The following is a 17,798-nucleotide window of genomic DNA, read 5'->3' as shown; positions in this document are numbered from 1 at the left end:
GCAATTGTGGATACATGGCTGCAGGGTGGCCATGGCTGGGAACTAAATATCCAAGGATACTCGATATTGAGGAAGGACAGGCAGAAAGGAAAAGGAGGTGGGGTGGCATTGTTAGTTAAGGATGAGATAAGTGCATCAGTGAGACTTGTAAGTATTGTGAGTACATGATTGTAATTGTGAGTCTGTGATTGCAATTGTGAGTATGTGATTGCAATTGTGAGTATGTGATTGTAATTGTGAGTATGTGATTGCAATTATGAGTATGTGATTGCAATTGTGAGCATGTGATTGCAATTGTGAGTATGTGATTGCAATTATGAATATGTGATTGCAATTGTGAGTATGTGATTGCAATTGTGAGTATGTGATTGTAATTGTGAGTATGTGATTGCAATTATGAGTATGTGATTGCAATTGTGAGCATGTGATTGCAATTGTGAGTATGTGATTGCAATTGTGAGTATGTGATTTCAATTGTGAGTAGGTGATTGCAATTGTGAGCATGTGATTGCAATTGTGAGTATGTGATTGCAATTATGAGTATGTGATTGCAATTGTGAGCATGTGATTGCAATTGTGAGTATGTGATTGCAATTGTGAGCATGTGATTGCAATTGTGAGTATGTGATTGCAATTGTGAGTATGTGATTGCAATTGTGAGTATTGGCTCACAAAATGTGCGGCTGAAACTTACTGACCGTTCATGGCAGTGTGATCTTCAGTCCCACCAACAGCATCCCCCATCCGGGGTTCCCAATGATGAGGGGTACATTCAACAGGGAACCTCCACCGCCACAAAATACAGGGCAGGCTGTGCGGAAAAGCCCACCCTCGATGTAGAATCGATTTGGGTTGAACAGGGGGTATAAATCATGAGTGTCATTTGTCTTTGGTCCTTACACAGTAGTGGTAAGGTAGGGGATGGCATTAAACAAGATATTCGAGATGTGTGTAACAAGGGTGCTACATCGTGGGTGACGTTAATTTGCATATAAATTGGGCAAACCAGATTAGCAATGATACTGAACTGGATGAATTCCTGGAATATGTATGAGATGGTGTTTTAAACCAGTATGTCGAGGAACCAACTCAGAAACATGCTATCCTATATTTGGGATTCTGCAGTGAGGAGGGGTTAATTAATAATCTTGTTGTGCAGGGTCCTTTGGGGAAAAGTGTGAATAATATGATATAATTCTTAATTAGGATGGAAAGTGAAGTCCAATCTGAAACTAGGGTGTTCAATCTAAAGAAAGGGAACGACAAAAATATGAGGTGAACGTTGGCTAAGATAGACTGGAGAACTTCATTAAAGGCATGACAGTGAAAAGTCAATGGCTAATATTTAAGGAATTAACGCATGCATTTCAACAGTTATACATGGCACAGTGGTTAACCAATTGCTGCCTCACGGTGCCAAGGTCCCAGGTTCGATCCAGGCTCTGGGTCACTGTCCGTGTAGAGTTTGCACATTCTCCCTGTGTTTGCGTGGGTTTCGCCCCTACAACCCAAAAGATGTGCCGGGTAGGTGAATTGGCCACGCTAAATTGCCCCTTAATTGGAAAAAATGAATTGGGTACTCTAAATTTAAAAAACAGTCATACATTCCTTTATGGTGCAAAAATACAACAAGAAAAGTGGTCCAACCACGGTTAACAAAATAAATTAAGGACAGCGCTATTTCCATATATTCATATAAAGTTGTGAGAAAAAGTAGCAAGGCTGAAGATTGTGAGTAGTTCAGAATCCAGCAATGGGGAACAAAGAGAATGATGAAGAGGGGAAGATAGAGTATGAGAGTAAACATTCAAGTAAGATAAAAGCAGACTGTAAAAGTTTCTCTAAGTATGTAAAAAGAAAAAGATTAGTGAAGACATATGTCGGTCCCTTAAAGTCTAAATCAGCATAATTTATAATGGAGAGCAAGGAAATGGCATGGAAATTAAACAATTACTTTAGTTCTGTCTTCATGGAAGAAGACACAAATAACTTCCTGGAAATGCAAATTAATCAAAGGGTTTGTGAGAAGGAGGAATTGAAGGAAATTAGTATTAGTAAATAAAATAGTGCAGGAAAATTTAATGGGGCTGAGAGCCGATAAATCCCCAAGGCCTGATAATGTACATCCCTGAGTTTTCAAGGAGATGGCTGTGGTAGGCTATATTAGGGGTATCGCGGTACCTAGGTGGGATGTACCTTATACTGTCGTATGAGTGGTAGAACCCGCCTGCTGGTAAGAGTCTGTGTTTCACCCACAGCAGTTATTCTGTACCGGAGCTGCTGGGGTAACTACTTGTTTATTAAAGCCTTCAATTGGACTACAATCTCGCTTCAGTAGTGATTGATCGTGCATCAATTTAATGAACAAGATTGAAGAATGGCTGCTCTCCGCATCAAGCCAGAGTGTCTACAAATCAACCCCCATGCGGCAAATGCAGCAGCAACTTTTAAACATTGGCTGGCATGTTTCAACGGGTACATCAGGACGGCCCCGACTACCCCCATGGAGGAACAGAAAATGCAAGTCCTCCACTCAAGGGTAAACCCAGAAATCTTCACGCTTATCGAAGACGCGGATGGTTTCGAGGACGCAATGACTTTGTTAAAAGAGCACTATGTCCGCACTGTGAATCAGGTATACGCTTGGCATCGTTTAGCTACCAGATGGCAGATCCCAAGGGATTCACCGGATGATTTTTACCGCGCATTGTTAGTGTTAGGTAGAAACTGTAACTGTTCACAAGTCTCAGCCAATGACCACACCGAACTCTTAATACATGATGCTTTTGTTGCGGGCATGCTGTCCTCTACAATCCGCCAGCAACTGCTGGAAAACGATGCGCTAGGGCTTAAAGAGGCGCGGAAACTTGTGCACTCCCTAGATGTAGCCTCCCGCAATGCCCAGGCCTACGTTCCCGACCGCGCGGTACCTGCATGGACAGGGTGGACCCCACCCGCGGCCGATTTCAAAGCACCCCTAAATTCCCCACAAGCTTGTGCAGTGCGGCAGCCAGGAAACCCCGGTGGGTGGGTGGGGGGGGTGGGGGGGCGGGGGGGGGGATGCTATTTTTGCAGGCAAAACAAACACCCCCGGCAATGCTGCCCGGCCCGATCCGCAAGAGCTGCGGAAAAAAGGGGCACCTCGTGGCAGTATGCCAGGCCCGGTCGGCCGCCGCTGTCTCCACAGGCGAACCGGGCCCGCTGCCATTCGTCTCCTCACAGGCATTGTGCGATTCATGTGGGCAGCCATCTTGGATAACGTCTCAGGACCCCGACTCAGGTGGCCATGTATCACCCGACGAGATCTCTCAGCTTCTGCCACAACTTGCCTCAGTGACACTGGACCAGTCTCGGTCCCGAATGTTTTCAACCGCGACGATGTCGGTACTCATCAACGGGCACAAGACATCCTGCTTGATCGACTCTGGGAGCACGGAGAGCTTCATCCATCCCAATACGGTAAGACACTGCTCCCTCGCTGTACACCCGATTAAACAAAAGATCTCCCTGGCCTCTGAGTCCCACTCTGTCGAGATCCAGGGGTACTGCATAGCCAACCTCACGGTCCAGGGCGTGGAATTCTATAATTTCTGACTCTACATCCTCCCCCATCTCTGCGCTGCCACACTCCTGGGACTGGACTTCCACTGTTACCTGCAAAGTTTAACGTTCAAATTTGGTGGCCCGATACCCCCCCTCACTGTCTGCGGCCTCGCGACCCTCAAGGTCAACCCGCCTTCCTTGCTTGTGAACCTTACCCCCGATTTCAAAACCCATCGCCTCCAGGGGCAGACGGTACAGTGCCCAGGACCCGACATTCATTAGGTCGGAAGTCCAACGGTTACTAAAGGAAGGCATTATCGAGGCCAGCAACAGCCCCTGGAGAGCTAAAGTGGTGGTTGTAAATACCGGGGCGAAACATAGGATGGTCATAGACTACAGTCAGACCATCAACAGATATACAAAGCTTGACGCGTACCCTCTCCCCCGCATATCTGAAATGGTCAACCAGATAGCGCAATACAAGGTTTTCTCCACAGTAGACCTTAAATCAGCCTACCACCAGCTCCCGATTCGCCTGGATGACCGCAAGTACACTGCATTCAAAGCAGATGGGTGGCTCTACCACTTTCTAAGCGTTCCCTTTGGTGTCACAAATGGGGTCTCGGTCTTCCAACGGGACATGGACCGAATGGTTGACCGGTACAGTCTGCGGGCCACGTACCCCTACCTCGACAATTTCACCATCTGCGGCCACGATCAGCAGGACCACGACACCAACCTCCGCAAATTCCTCCATACCGCAAAAATCCTTAACTTAACCTATAACAAGGACAAATGCGTGCTTCGCACCGATCGTCTAGCCATCCTCGGCTACGTAGTGCACGATGGAGTCATAGGCCCAGATCCCGAACGCATGCGCCCCCTCATGGAGTTTCCCCTCCCCCACTGCCCCAAGGCCCTGAAACGTTGCCTGGGCTTCTTTTCTTATTACGCCCAGTGGGTCCCCAATTATGCGGACAAGGCCCGCCCACTAATCCAGTCCATGGTTTTTCCCCTATCGACAGAAGTCCGCCAGGCTTTCAGTCGTATCAAAGCAGACATCGCCAGGGCGACGATGTATGCAATCGATGAGTCCTTCCCCTTCCAGGTCGAGAGCGACGCATCAGACGTAGCTCTGGCTGCCACCCTCAATCAGGCGGGCAGCCCGTGGCCTTCTTTTATCGCACTCTCCACGCCTCAGAAATCCGCCATTCCTCCGTCGAGAAGGAGACCCAAGCCATCGTCGAAGCTGTGCGGCATTGGAGGCATTACCTGGCCGGCAGGAGATTCACTCTCCTCACTGACCAACGGTCAGTAGCCTTCATGTTTGACAATGCACAGCGGGACAAAATTAAGAATGATAAGATCTTACGGTGGAGGATCGAGCTCTCCACCTATAATTACGAGATCTTGTATCATCCCGGGAAGCTCAATGAGCCTCCTGATGTCCTGTCCCGCGGACCCTCCACGACAACCTCTGCCACCCGGGGGTCAACCAGTTCTTCCACTTTGTTAAAACCCGCAATGTGCCCTACTCCATCGAGGAGGTTAGGGCTGCAACCAGAAACTGCCATATCTGTGCGGAGTGCAAGCCGCACCTCTACAGGCCAGAGAAAGCACACCTGGTGAAGGCTTCCTTCCCCTTTGAACGCCTCAGCGTGGATTTCAAAGGACTCCTTACTTCCACCGACCGCAACACGTAGTTCCTAAACGTGATTAATGAGTACTCCCGGTTCCCTTTCGCCATCCCCTGTCCCGACATGATGGCTGCCACCGTCATTAAATCTTTACACTGTTTGGTTTCCCCGCCAACATTCATAGCGTGAGGGGGTCCTCCTTCATGAGTGATGAGCTGCGTCAATTCTTGCTCAGCAAGGCCATTGCCTCCAGCAGGACGACCAGTTTCAACCCCCGGGGAAACGGGCAGGTAGAATGGGACAGGCTGGAAGGCCGTCCTACTGGCCCTACGGTCCAAGAATCTCCCAGTGTCCCGATGGCAGGAGGTCCTCCCCGATGCCATTCACTCCATCCGATCACTACTGTGCACTACTACCAACGAAACACCTCATGAACGTCTCCTTGCCTTTCCTAGGAAGTCCTCCTCGGGGACCTCGCTCCCAACATGGCAGCCCCCGGACCAGTCCGACTCCACAAACACGTACGGGCCCACAAGTCGGACCCACTGGTCGAGAGGGTACATCTCCTCCATGCTAACTCCCAGTACGCCTATGTGGCACACCCCGACGGCCGGCAAGACAATCCCCTCCAGGATCTGGCCCCGCTGCATCCCCACCAACCCCAACTATTCTTTCACCGGCGCACACCACCGCAGCCCCCTTCCCAGGAGGATCCATCCTCCCACCGGATGCGATGAAGCTGAAGACAACACGCTCCCAGAGCCACGGATGCCCGAGCCGACGCCAGCATCACCGCCGGGACTGCACGATCGCAGAGGACGACCAGGGCCCCCGACCGGCTGATAGTTTCATTGAAATCATCATGTGGGGTGTGGGCATTGCTGGCTGGGCCAACATTTATTGCCCATCCCTAATTGTCTAAGTCCTTTTACTGAGTGTCTTGCTCGGCACACTTAAGAGTTAACCACATTGCTGTGGGTGACATGAAGGCCAGATCAGGTAAGGATGGCAGATTTCCTTCCCTGAAGGTGTAAATGAACCAGGTAGGTTTTCACAATTGGAAATGATTTAATGGTCATCATTAGGCTTCTAATTGAATTCAAATTTCACCATCTGCTTGGTGAGATTTAAATCCGGGTGCTCAGAACATTTTCTGGGCCGATAGATTACTAGTTCAGTGACAATACCACTGCATCACAACCTCCCCTGAACTAGTGGATGTGGTGTATTTGGATTTTCAGAAAGCTTTTGATAAAGTCCCGCATCAAGGATTAGTATGTAAATTTAACGCATATGGAATTGGGGTAATATGTTGGCATAGATCAGGAATTGGTTAGCAGACAGGAAACAGCGAGTAGGAATAAATGAGTCTTTTTTGAAGTGGCAGGTAGTGACTAGCGGAGTCCCCCAGGGGACCAGGGCCCCAGCTATTCTCAATAAACATCAATGATTTGGATGATGGAAGCAAATGTAATATTTCTAAGTTTGCTGGTGACACAAAAGCTGGTGGGAATATGAGTGGTGAGGAGGATGTTAAGAGGCCACAAGGGGATTTAGACAAGTTGATTGAGTGTGCAAAGACATGGCAGATGCTGTACAGCGTGGAAAAAGTGAAGTTATCCACTTTGGAACGATAAAAAGCATGGCAGAGGATTATTTAAATGGTGAGAAGTTGGGAAATGTTGATGGACAAAGGACCCTCAATGTCTTTGTGCACCAGTCACTGAAAGCAAACATGCCGATACAGTAAGCAGTTCAGAAGGCAAAGGGTACGTTGGCCTTCATTGAAAGATGACTTGAGTACAGGACAAGGATGTCTTACTGCAGTTGTTTAGGGCCTTAGTGAGAGGACACCTGAAGTATTGTGTGCAGTTTTGGTCTCCTTATCTAAGAAAGGATATACTTGCCATAGAGGGAGTTCAGTGAAGGTTCACCAGACTGATTTCTCGGCTGGCAGGTTTGGCGTATGAGGAAAGATTGGATTGACTGGGCTCGTATTCAATGGGATTTGGAAGAATGAGAGGGTATCTAATTGAGAAGTATAAAATTCCGACAGATTTGGACTGACTGGATGCAGGTGTGTTGTCTCCTCTGGCTGGGGGGAGATGGGGCGGGACACGGTCTAGAACAAGGGGTCACAGGATACAGGGTCGGCCATTTAGAACTGAGATGTGGAGAAATGTGTTCACTCAGAGACTGGTGAACCTGCGGAATTCTTTCCCACAGAAGGCTGTGAAGGTCAAGTCACTGAATATATTTAAGAAGGAAATAAATATGTTTCTATACTCTAAAGGCATCAAGGGCTATGGTGAGAATGCGGCAGTGTGGTTTTGAGGATCTGCCATCATTGTATTGAATGATAGAGCAGGCTGAATGTCCTACTCCTGCTCCTATTTTCTATGTTCCTATGTCTTCCACTCGCTGAAGGATTCTTCTTCTATTCTCACTTTGCTCTTATAAATTTCTTGTCAAAATATGCACTGATATAAAATCATTCATTAATGACATAACTAAGTCAGCATCTAATTCAATTGTGACTGAAAGCACAAATAAGGTTTGAAAAATCAGAGATCTGCTTTTAGTTAACTCTGCTTCCTTTTTACCTTGTGTATTTGATGTTTTGTCACTGTTATGAGCCTATGTGGGTGTACAATGTTGTAAATGAAAACAACTAAAGCAGGATTGCCAGCAAAATAACCACAGTATCAAAACAGAATTGAATGGTAACATTACTGCAATGGTTGGTGATTCTGGCACTCCGATTTGTTTTTGAACAATTACGTGGTAACACAGTATTCATAATGCAATGGACATGGCAACCTTAATTGTGCAATCAAACTTAAGCCTTTCTGACAGCTTTTAAATTTAAAGTACTCTCAGAAGTGCATGCCTCATTGCAGTGTGCAAAGTTTATATAAGCTTCCTCCTTCAAAGTGAGATGTGCAAGATCCATACACCAAGCTATTTTCTAGTATGGTAAGAATCACTTCTGGTGTGATATATGCTGTAAAAGGCAGATTCGGACTATTGCAGAAAATGCATATCTACAGAAAATTGTGTGCTCTAGTTATGTAAAATGACACTTATGTTCAGTCCTGTAAATTAAGGAAAAAACAATTTGATGACGAGTTTCATCAAAAGTATTTACACTTTACACTGAGAAAGCATTGATGACATTCATGGCCAATATCATGATCGCAATAATTGGTGTAATACTAAAGTTCTTGACATATATTACTTGCAGGAGTCCACTGAGAAAATGTAAGCAAAGGAATCTTTTTTTCTCCACAACAGCTCAATTGTGGAATCAGAGGCATGACCCAAGAAGAAAGAATATTTTAAACTATGCAAGAGGGCTCCTGTCAGTTATAAGCAGATACCTCCAACCATGCAGATATCAGGGAAACTAAATAATTCATGACCCTTCATTCACAAGTCACAAGCAATGTAATTCTATCTGAAAAAAAACAAATAAAAGTTACGTGCCCTGTTTCAGTAATTGGGATTTAGAATGTCAGTGAACTACATCAATTAATATTCAACATGTTCTTATTCTGAATTCTGCTATTGCCTTGATATTCCTTTCCCCAGTTGATTTCAAAGTGGAGTGCACATCAGGTGAGCATTTGTCAGGAGGAGGGTGGGGGCATGAAAGTTTAGGAAGAGTTTAATGCTGGGGCAAGAAGACCATTTAAGGTAACTACTGCCAAAATATCTCCCCTTAACCATTGGCATGGGGTGGCACGGTGGCACAGTGGTTAGCACTGCTGCCTCACAGCTCCAGGGACCCGGTTTCAATTCCAACCTCGGGTGTCTGTGGGGCGTTTGCACTTTCTCCCCATGTCTGCCTGAGTTTCCTCTGGGTGCTCCAGTTTCTTTCCACAGTCCAAAGATGTGCAGGTAAGGTGTATTGGGCATGCTAAATTGCCCCTTAGTGTCCAAAAGGTGAGGTGGATTGCTGGGTTAAGGGGATAGGGTGGAGGCATGGACCGAGGTAGGGTGCTCTTTCCAAGTGCCAAGACTCGATAGGCAGAATGGTCCCCTTCTGCACTGTAGGGATTCTATGATCAACATCAACTTCTCTCCTCGCAACCTCCAATAATTATTTTAAATGACTGTGGTTTGATTTCTTTTCTCCAGGGCAGTGGGCCAGACCTTCATTTCAGAGGCATCACATGTCAGAAGATCAAAGTACCATAAGGAATCTATCTACTTCGCAGTAACCCAATCTGAATGGCCTAATGAGGTTCCCATTTGTTTCTAGTGGGAGCACTGGTTGCTTATCTTGAGGTCTGCTCAAACTATTTTATTGTCTTACTATCCTCCCACCCTTTTCTAGTCAGAAAATTGGATGGTGGAAGGAAGGAAAGGAAGGAAAATCGCTTATTGTCACAAGTAGGCTCCAAATGAAGTTATTGTGAAAAGCCCCTAGTCGCCACATTCCGGCGCCTGTTTGGGGAGGCTGGTACGGGAATCGAACCGCTCTGCTAGCCTACCTGGGTCTGCTTTAAAAGCCAGCGATTTAGCCCAGTGTGCTAAACCAGCCTGAGAAACCATGGGCGGAGAATTGATTCCGATGCCGGAATAGGGGCCAGTGGCAGTTTGACTCCGGTTTGTGAATCTCCGCCGCCTCCAAACCGGCGTCATCATCTGCGTGCAGTCGCAAGGCCCTTGGTGCCTCATCGGCCTGCCCAACTGCCATACTCCGCCCCGATGGGCTGAGTTCCCAACGGTGCAGGACACGTGTGGTCTGAGCCGTCGTGCTGGCTGTCGACTGTGTCCATCGCTGCCACACTCGGCTAGGATCAGTGCGGCTGGCCGGAGGGGGGGGGGGGGGGGTTGCATCTGCTAGGGCTGGGGGGACAAGTGGGGGGTGACCAGGGGATGGGCTTTGGGATCGCGGTTGGTGGGTTAGGTTACGTGCACAGCCAGCGCCATGTTGTACGGTGCAACTGGTGCAGGTGTTGCCAGCCGTCCGCTTGGGCGGCCTGGGACCCGGCAATTCTCCACTCGTTTTTGCTGCAATCCGCAGGCATTTCACATGGCGCCACTCACCGGTACCAAATCGGTGTAGGATTTGCGGCGATTTTCCTGACGTGAACCTCCCGCGGATTCTCCATTCGAGCCGAAACCTAGCTGCAGAAATGGAGAATCCAACCCCTACTGCATCTGACAGCATCCTTTAAGGGTTGCTGATGTTTAATTTCCTGTTGGACCCCTGGTAAGCTTCTCGCATCAAGGCTGAATATGAACTAAGGTTTACTGAAATTGGGCAGGCTTGAATAACACCCCATGTTGAGTTAATGCTTCTATCTTCCTTTAAATAATCTCGGTCCTTTTGTACGCAACAAGCCCAAGTGAAACAAATAATAACCTCTTTTTGGTTTCAGATTCCAGCATCTGTAATAAAAGTAGCTGCTGTTTAGATGCGACGTCCATTCTCCAAGAAGTAAACTCTTTCAAATTTTATTGCACTATCGATGGAAAAATGGAACCTACAGAAGCATAGTGCGGGCTTCATTTTTGTGTGGAGTTGAAATGACTTTGGAGCCATTTAAAAATGGCAAGCAGGACTCAATTCTGGGATTCCTGTCCTCATTCTTGACTCCCCTAATTTTCGCTGTCACAAAATAAGAGTGCAGGCAGCAAGCTCGCATCTTGTATTCCTGATCTGTCTGGATCCATTGCAGGGATAGGCATCTGCTGGCCTCCTGTAATTTTCATGGCGTGGAGTCAGCATCTCCAATCCTTTTAGTTCATGCCCCACAGAATAATTGTGAAGCATAGTCTGAGTTTGGGAAATTTTTTAAACAATAAGTTCAAAAAGGTTTTACCCATGCTCCCAACCCATGCCCTCAGCCACTCTCCATGGCCCCATATGCTGCCCATATCAATTTGGTGCCAGCACATGCCAGTCACCACCAACTCATGCCTCTGTGCGGAGTCTGCACCTTCTCCCTGTGTCTGCGTGAGTTTCCTCCGGGTGCTCCGGTTTCCTCCCACAGTCCAAAGATGTGCAGGTTAGGTGGATTGGCCATGCTAAAATTGCCTTAAGTGTCCAAAAAGATTAGGTGGGGTTACTGGGATAGAGTGGAGGCATAGGTTTAAGTAGGGTGCTCTTTCCAAGGGCCGGTGCAGACTCAATGGGCAGAATGGCCTCCATTCCATGGCACTGAAAATTCTATTAATCTATTAAACGCCCGCCAAGGCCAAAAATGGCACCCCGAGCTCTTGAGGTCGGTCGACCCTAGGAGGGGGTTGGATCTGGTGTCGGCAGAGATAAGTGAATTTTTAAACTCACTTAACTCTGCCCAAATGGGATTGCGACGTCTCGTGAGATCTCATTAGATGGCCAGGAATCGAGAGGTCTCTTTCGGGATCTACTAGCTGCATCCCGTTCCAGTACCGGCGGGACGCGGCCAGTAAATCACGCTGCCGGGATACTGGGTCCCACACCGACGATGAGGGGTGCAGTCATTGGGAAATCCCATTGACAATGGCGGGTTCATTAAATCCCGCTGGCAGCCGCCTTCGTCACCGAAAAACACGCGGTGGGTTGGTCAGTAAACCCCGCCCTATGTTTATGCTGTGAGGGAAGCTCTTTCAGTGGAGAAGGAGAAAAGGAGGTGTTTATAAATTACAAATGTTTTGTCGCAGTGTGAACACAGAAAGGTGATTTACTGTGAATTGGGAGTCAATGCTCAGGGCGCCATCAATTTAAAGTGTCACTGAAAGAGTAAATAGAGAGATTATGAAAAATGTATTTCTGATGAGCTGTTAGAGCATGACATGGCTTGTTAGAGGGAGTATTTGCAGTAGAGACCATTACATCGTCTTTGAGAAAAATGCTGAATATTTTAGAGAGAGGAAGACACAAAACTGTTGTCTAAAGTAGAACAGTAGAATTAGTTTTGCCTTGTCTTAGGAACAGCACTAGAATGTTGCATCAAATATCTGCTTTCTATGAAAATGTCCACATATATTTAAAAAGTACTTAAGAGCTTCTTGAACGCCAACACAATTTCTGCTCCTGTCACCGCCACTTACCTTTAAGTGGCTATGTTCCTCTAAGTGTTCCCATCACCATCTGACAGCATCCTTTAAGGGTTGCTGATGTTTAATTTCCTGTTGGACCCCTGGTAAGCTTCTCGCATCAAGGCTGAATATGAACTAAGGTTTACTGAAATTGGGCAGGCTTGAATAACACCCCATGTTGAGTTAATGCTTCTGTCTTCCTTTAAATAATCTCGGTCCTTTTGTACACAACAAGCCCAAGTGAAACAAATAATAACCTCTTTTTGGTTTCAGATTCCAGCATCTGTAATAAAAGTAGCTGCTGTTTAGATGCCATTCAGTCCATTCTCCAAGAAGTAAACTCTTTCAAATTTTATTGCACTATCGATGGAAAAATGGAACCTACAGAAGCATAGTGCGGGCTTCATTTTTGTGTGGAGTGAAATGACTTTGGAGCCATTTAAAAATGGCAAGCAGGACTCAATTCTGGGATTCCTGTCCTCATTCTTGACTCCCCTAATTTTCGCTGTCACAAAATAAGAGTGCAGGCAGCAAGCTCGCATCTTGTATTCCTGATCTGTCTGGATCCATTGCAGGGATAGGCATCTGCTGGCCTCCTGTAATTTTCATGGCGTGGAGTCAGCATCTCCAATCCTTTTAGTTCATGCCCCACAGAATAATTGTGAAGCATAGTCTGAGTTTGGGAAATTTTTTAAACAATAAGTTCAAAAAGGTTTTACCCATGCTCCCAACCCATGCCCTCAGCCACTCTCCATGGCCCCATATGCTGCCCATATCAATTTGGTGCCAGCACATGCCAGTCACCACCAACTCATGCCTCTTGCTTGACTGTGAGCCCAGACAATAAAAGCATGAGCTCAGCTGGGGTTCTGCCTTGACAACTTTGAAGTGAATTGGTGTTGAATTTGCTTGATTGACATTTTTAAGTGGTTATAATAGGTTGCTCTTTCTGTGATCTCCATTGTCAGTGTCTCAGTGTTTATTTGGGAAAACATAAGAGGTGTGAAATGTTTGAAGCCTCTGTTGTTGAAATGTTAATGGTCTGTCTGGTTGAGACTTTTATAGGGTTGAATGAACAACAGTTTTTTTTATTTCCCAAAAGATCACTTGTGAATGATTTTCTTTTCTCAGCAGGTCCAGACTTGTTATTGTTATTACATGGCTTATTGGTCATGTACATAGTGCATACGAGGTGAAAAGGCTTGGAGAGGGCATGAATTGGCATTGAACTGACATGGACACTAGGAGGGTCCATGGAAGTGGCAGGGCGTATTATTCAACATTGGTTTGGCAGAAATTGGCATAGAAGATATAAGGAACCATGGAAATTTGGGGTTGGGGTGTGAGGGGTGATTACTAGAGGGCCTAAAATCTTTTAACAGAACTGGGGCAAATTTCCAGAGAACTGAAGAGGGCCTTTTAACTAGCCCGCTTCAGCACTTGCCAGTCTCCATGGCTGCTAACACTCTGCTCCCAGGGTAAACATGCCTGACACCATCTGCATCCACCCCTCAATCCCCCAATCAAACATTGCCCGTTTGGGGCAATTTTTACCGAGACAGGTTTAATTTAATAATAATCTTTACTGTCACAAGTAGGCTTACATTAACACTGCAATGAAGTTACTGTGAAAAGCCCCTCGTCCCCCATTCCGGCACCTATTTGGGTACATGGAGGGATAATTCAAAATGACCAAATTACCTAACAGCAGACACGGGGAGAGCGTGCAGACTCCGCACAGACAGTGACCCAAGTCAGGAATCGAACCTGGGACCCTGGCACTGTGAAGCAACAGTGCTAACCACTGTGCTACCGTGCTGCCCGAATGAGTTGGGAAGCTTCCTAACTCAAAATGTCCATCTCGCTCACCACAATCTGGCCCCTCGTCTGCATTTCCTACCCTGCAATTACATTTGTTATAATACAGCTACCCTTCTTCCCTCAGCCTTGTCCGTCAGTTCAAATGAACACAAAGAGATCCCAAGGAGTTCTCCTCCTATGTGCTGGTCAATATTGCTTCCTCACCAACACAGAATGAAATAGATCAGTTGTTCATCCTATTACCAATCGTACGATCCCGCTATCGACCAAACAGCTGCCACATTTGACCGTGTGAGAACTGTTGCTGCACATGAAAATAACTGCTGGCATGAATGAGTGAGGCATTTTTGACAGATGCTGATAAGGTGCTATTCAGAACCATGAAAGATTACAGCACAGAAGATTACCCAGCCCATTGTGCTTTGTCAGCTCTTCACTAAAGCAATTCAAAACTAATCTCACCAGTCTGCACTCTTCCTTGCACCCTTCCCTTAAAAAAGATCATCTCTATCTCAACTGTTTAATAAACCAAAACATTCAGTGCACCACACGTGACATAGCTGCTAACCGCCATGCATTTCAATGCAAGTGTTCTTTTTCATTTCAATTTGCAGCCTAAATAATTCCACTTATCCTTCTCATTTTGACCCTGACGGCTGGGTTCCACTCTTATCACTCTTCTCTTTTCCCTGTCTAGTGTACATCTCTATTTGCAAATCATAATTCTTCTTTCTGTTCGCAAACTCCCCCTAACTAGGCTTTGAATAAATATTAAAAGGTTAATGGTCCAGTCTCACTGGCAGATGTTCATCCACCAATTAATAATGCTCCAAGAAAATTTCATGACAGTTCTTTTCAAGGGTTTAAAAAAAACATTTAAATCAATTTAAGTACCAGTCTGGATGGTATTTAGCATGATAATTGTAACAAATTGCGGTTGATGGTGTTTTTAAAAGGGTCTTTCCATACTAAATCAAGAAAGTGTGCAATAAATTACTTTAGCCGTTCACTCTTCCTTCCTTTTATGTTTGCACATCTTGTGCGATGATACATTCGAATTGTCATTTCATATATTTAATAATTTGTTGGTCCTTCATTTCCGTTACAATATGGAAAATTGTCATGGGGGTTGACTGACCACATCTATGATCCGATTCTGCCTATCATTACTCTCTTTTTTGATTGGCTGAAAGGCTCCTATTGGATATTTTGGGGCATATTTTCATTACATGATGACTAAAATGGACGATAGGATGAAAGAGACTATAATGAAGTTCCCTCAAAAAATAAGGGCCAAATTCTCTGTTTGGGACACTATCTTCTCCTCTGATATCCCGTGCCACTCAAATTTATGCATGGCAGGGATTGCAAGGGATTCCACCGCGAATCCCACCATTGGACCCCTCCCACAGTACAAAGGTGCTCTAAACTCTTCCCACTGGACACGCCCATTACAGAGACCCTCATCAGAAACACCCCCATAAGAGAGACACCTACCAGAAACCCCCATTACACGGATCCCACCAGAAATCCTCCGTATAGAGACCCCACCAGAAACCTCTTGATAAGAGAGACATCCACCAGAGACCCTTCATATCAGAGAGCCCCACCATAGACCCCACTTAAGACAGACCACCTGGAAACAACTCATTACTGAGGCCCCTGTCTGGAAGATAAAAGAGCAGTCCAGACAGAGACAATGAAAAATATCACTGCTTTGAAACTCACCTGTGCAATACACCTGCTGGCTCAGGCAGATAAAGCACCACCTGTAAATTCCTAGAAAAGGAAAACCACATTAGCTGGGTTTAAACCCCGTCAGATCTTTGGTCTGCATGTTTTCATTCATATCAGTGTGAGATAGATGTTACTGGGCTCTGATTGACAGCTTGCACACACAGCCAGCTCTCTGATACCACTCCAAACGCAGTTAAGTGCTTTCTGTAGAGAACAAGGGGAAGTGAGAAAACTTAATTGTCTTTTGTGTGGTCTAAGCAGTTAAGTGCTTCCTGTAGAGAACAACTGGAAGTTAGAGCACTTAACTATCTTTGATGTGATCCAAGAGCTGCCAATCATATCTAGATGTTTACAAATACTGTGCTAGTTTCACTGCAGGCTGCTTGAAATCCATTTAATTGTGAAGGGAAATTAGATTAAACAATCCAGAGAGCTGGCTGTGTGTGCAAGCTGTCAATCAAAGCCTGCTAAAAACAGTTTCACACTGCTATGACTGAAAACCTTGCAGATCAAAAATCTAAGGGGGTTTAAACCCAGCTGATGTTATTTTCCTTTCTCGGAACTTACAGGTGGTGCTTTCTCGGCCTGAACTAGCACAAGTAACATTTAATGCAGTTTCTTTTCCCCACTGCCTCTGTGTGGACTGTGTTCTAGCTTCTAGGAAGGGATCTCTGTAATGGGGCGCTTCCAGGCAGAGATTTATGTAAAGTGTGAGGAACTTCCAGACAAGAGTCTCCTTTATGGGGTGCTTACAGGCAGGTGTCTCTCTCATGGGGTGGTCTCTGGAGGGGGTCTCTCTTTTGGGGGTGGGGGGATTTCTGGCGAGGTGTATCTCTTTGAGGGGGGTGTTCTCTTATGGGGGTCTCTAGTGGGTGGTTCTCTGGTGGTGGGGCAGGTGGGCAGGATTTCCATCGCGAAAGTGAGGGTGGCCCTCCAATTGACTTTAGGGTCAACTCCCGAAAAGAGAGTTACCCTCTTGGCCCAACATGAGATCCACTGCACCAGGGCCACACTGGGAAATACCTGGGTCAATTTTCACCCATGTGAATCCTGGCCCAGAGGATAGGAGATTATCGTGGGCTTGGAGAATTCGGTACCTACTCATGCGGGACGCGAACCTCACCAGCGGGGGAATGGAGCATCGGAACGGAGCGCCCATCTCGCTTTGTGGCCAACAATGGATTTTCCGCAGCATCGGGAACTATGCTACCGGCAGCAGGTGACCAAGAATCCAGCCAAGGTGCAACAAAAAGTATAGACTGAGGTAAAAATAGTTAAAAATTATTAGAGGATGGAATGAAAATATACAGGGAAATAAGAAGGGGAAAGGACACAGTGGAGTTTGTAGAATCAAGTACTTTGCTTTTTCTTTTAATACTTCTTTAATTATTCATCATTTTAATTTTCTAAGTGCCTTTTTGCAGTTAACTGTTCCAATTACAATGGAAGGGAGAGATAAATAACAAACTTGCATTTATATTGCACATTTTATAGCCTCAGCATGGTCCAAATTGCTTTACAAGATAAGTACTGTTGCAATGTTGGAAAACACAGCAGGCAATTTTGTGTACAGCAAACACAAACTACAATGAGATAAATGACCAGATAATCTGTTTCAGTGAAGCAGGTTATTGGAGTAAAATAAGTGTCCTTGATATTCAGATAGCTTTATTATTGTCATATTTGTATATTTATTGTCATATTCGTCTATTTTTAAGTGTCATTGACTAAAGTATGGTCAGTAGGTATCACTAGAGTAGTCACATCTGGAGCCATGTGCTTGATTTATATTTATAATATATTGATATTTTTCAAGTGCAATACACAATCCCAAACATCCAGCACAACTTTTAGCAAAAATGAGGCTAGCTTATAAATAGGTAGACATACTGAGCTGGGAATTCCTTCCAGTCTGTCAAGGAACCTGAAGTATGTGGTCCATGGAGAACATGCACGAGGCGTTAGCCAAACTGAGCCTTGGGCCTGACCAGCATACTTCCAGCAAGTTAGGTACACAAATCGCAT

The 17,798-nt window shown here is 45.8% G+C and overlaps 1 protein-coding gene across 1 annotated transcript in view; it reads right to left on the bottom strand.

Moving 5' to 3' along the window:
* LOC140406652 (low-density lipoprotein receptor-related protein 1-like) overlaps nucleotides 1–17,798 on the bottom strand; it is a 1,475,832-nt gene that overhangs the window by 1,329,530 nt on the left and 128,504 nt on the right. The window lies entirely within an intron of this gene.

This window comes from Scyliorhinus torazame, chromosome 2 (assembly GCF_047496885.1).
Source record: "Scyliorhinus torazame isolate Kashiwa2021f chromosome 2, sScyTor2.1, whole genome shotgun sequence".
Classification (NCBI taxonomy): Eukaryota; Metazoa; Chordata; class Chondrichthyes; order Carcharhiniformes; family Scyliorhinidae; genus Scyliorhinus; species Scyliorhinus torazame.
This window is presented reverse-complemented; position numbering and strand designations above follow the sequence as displayed.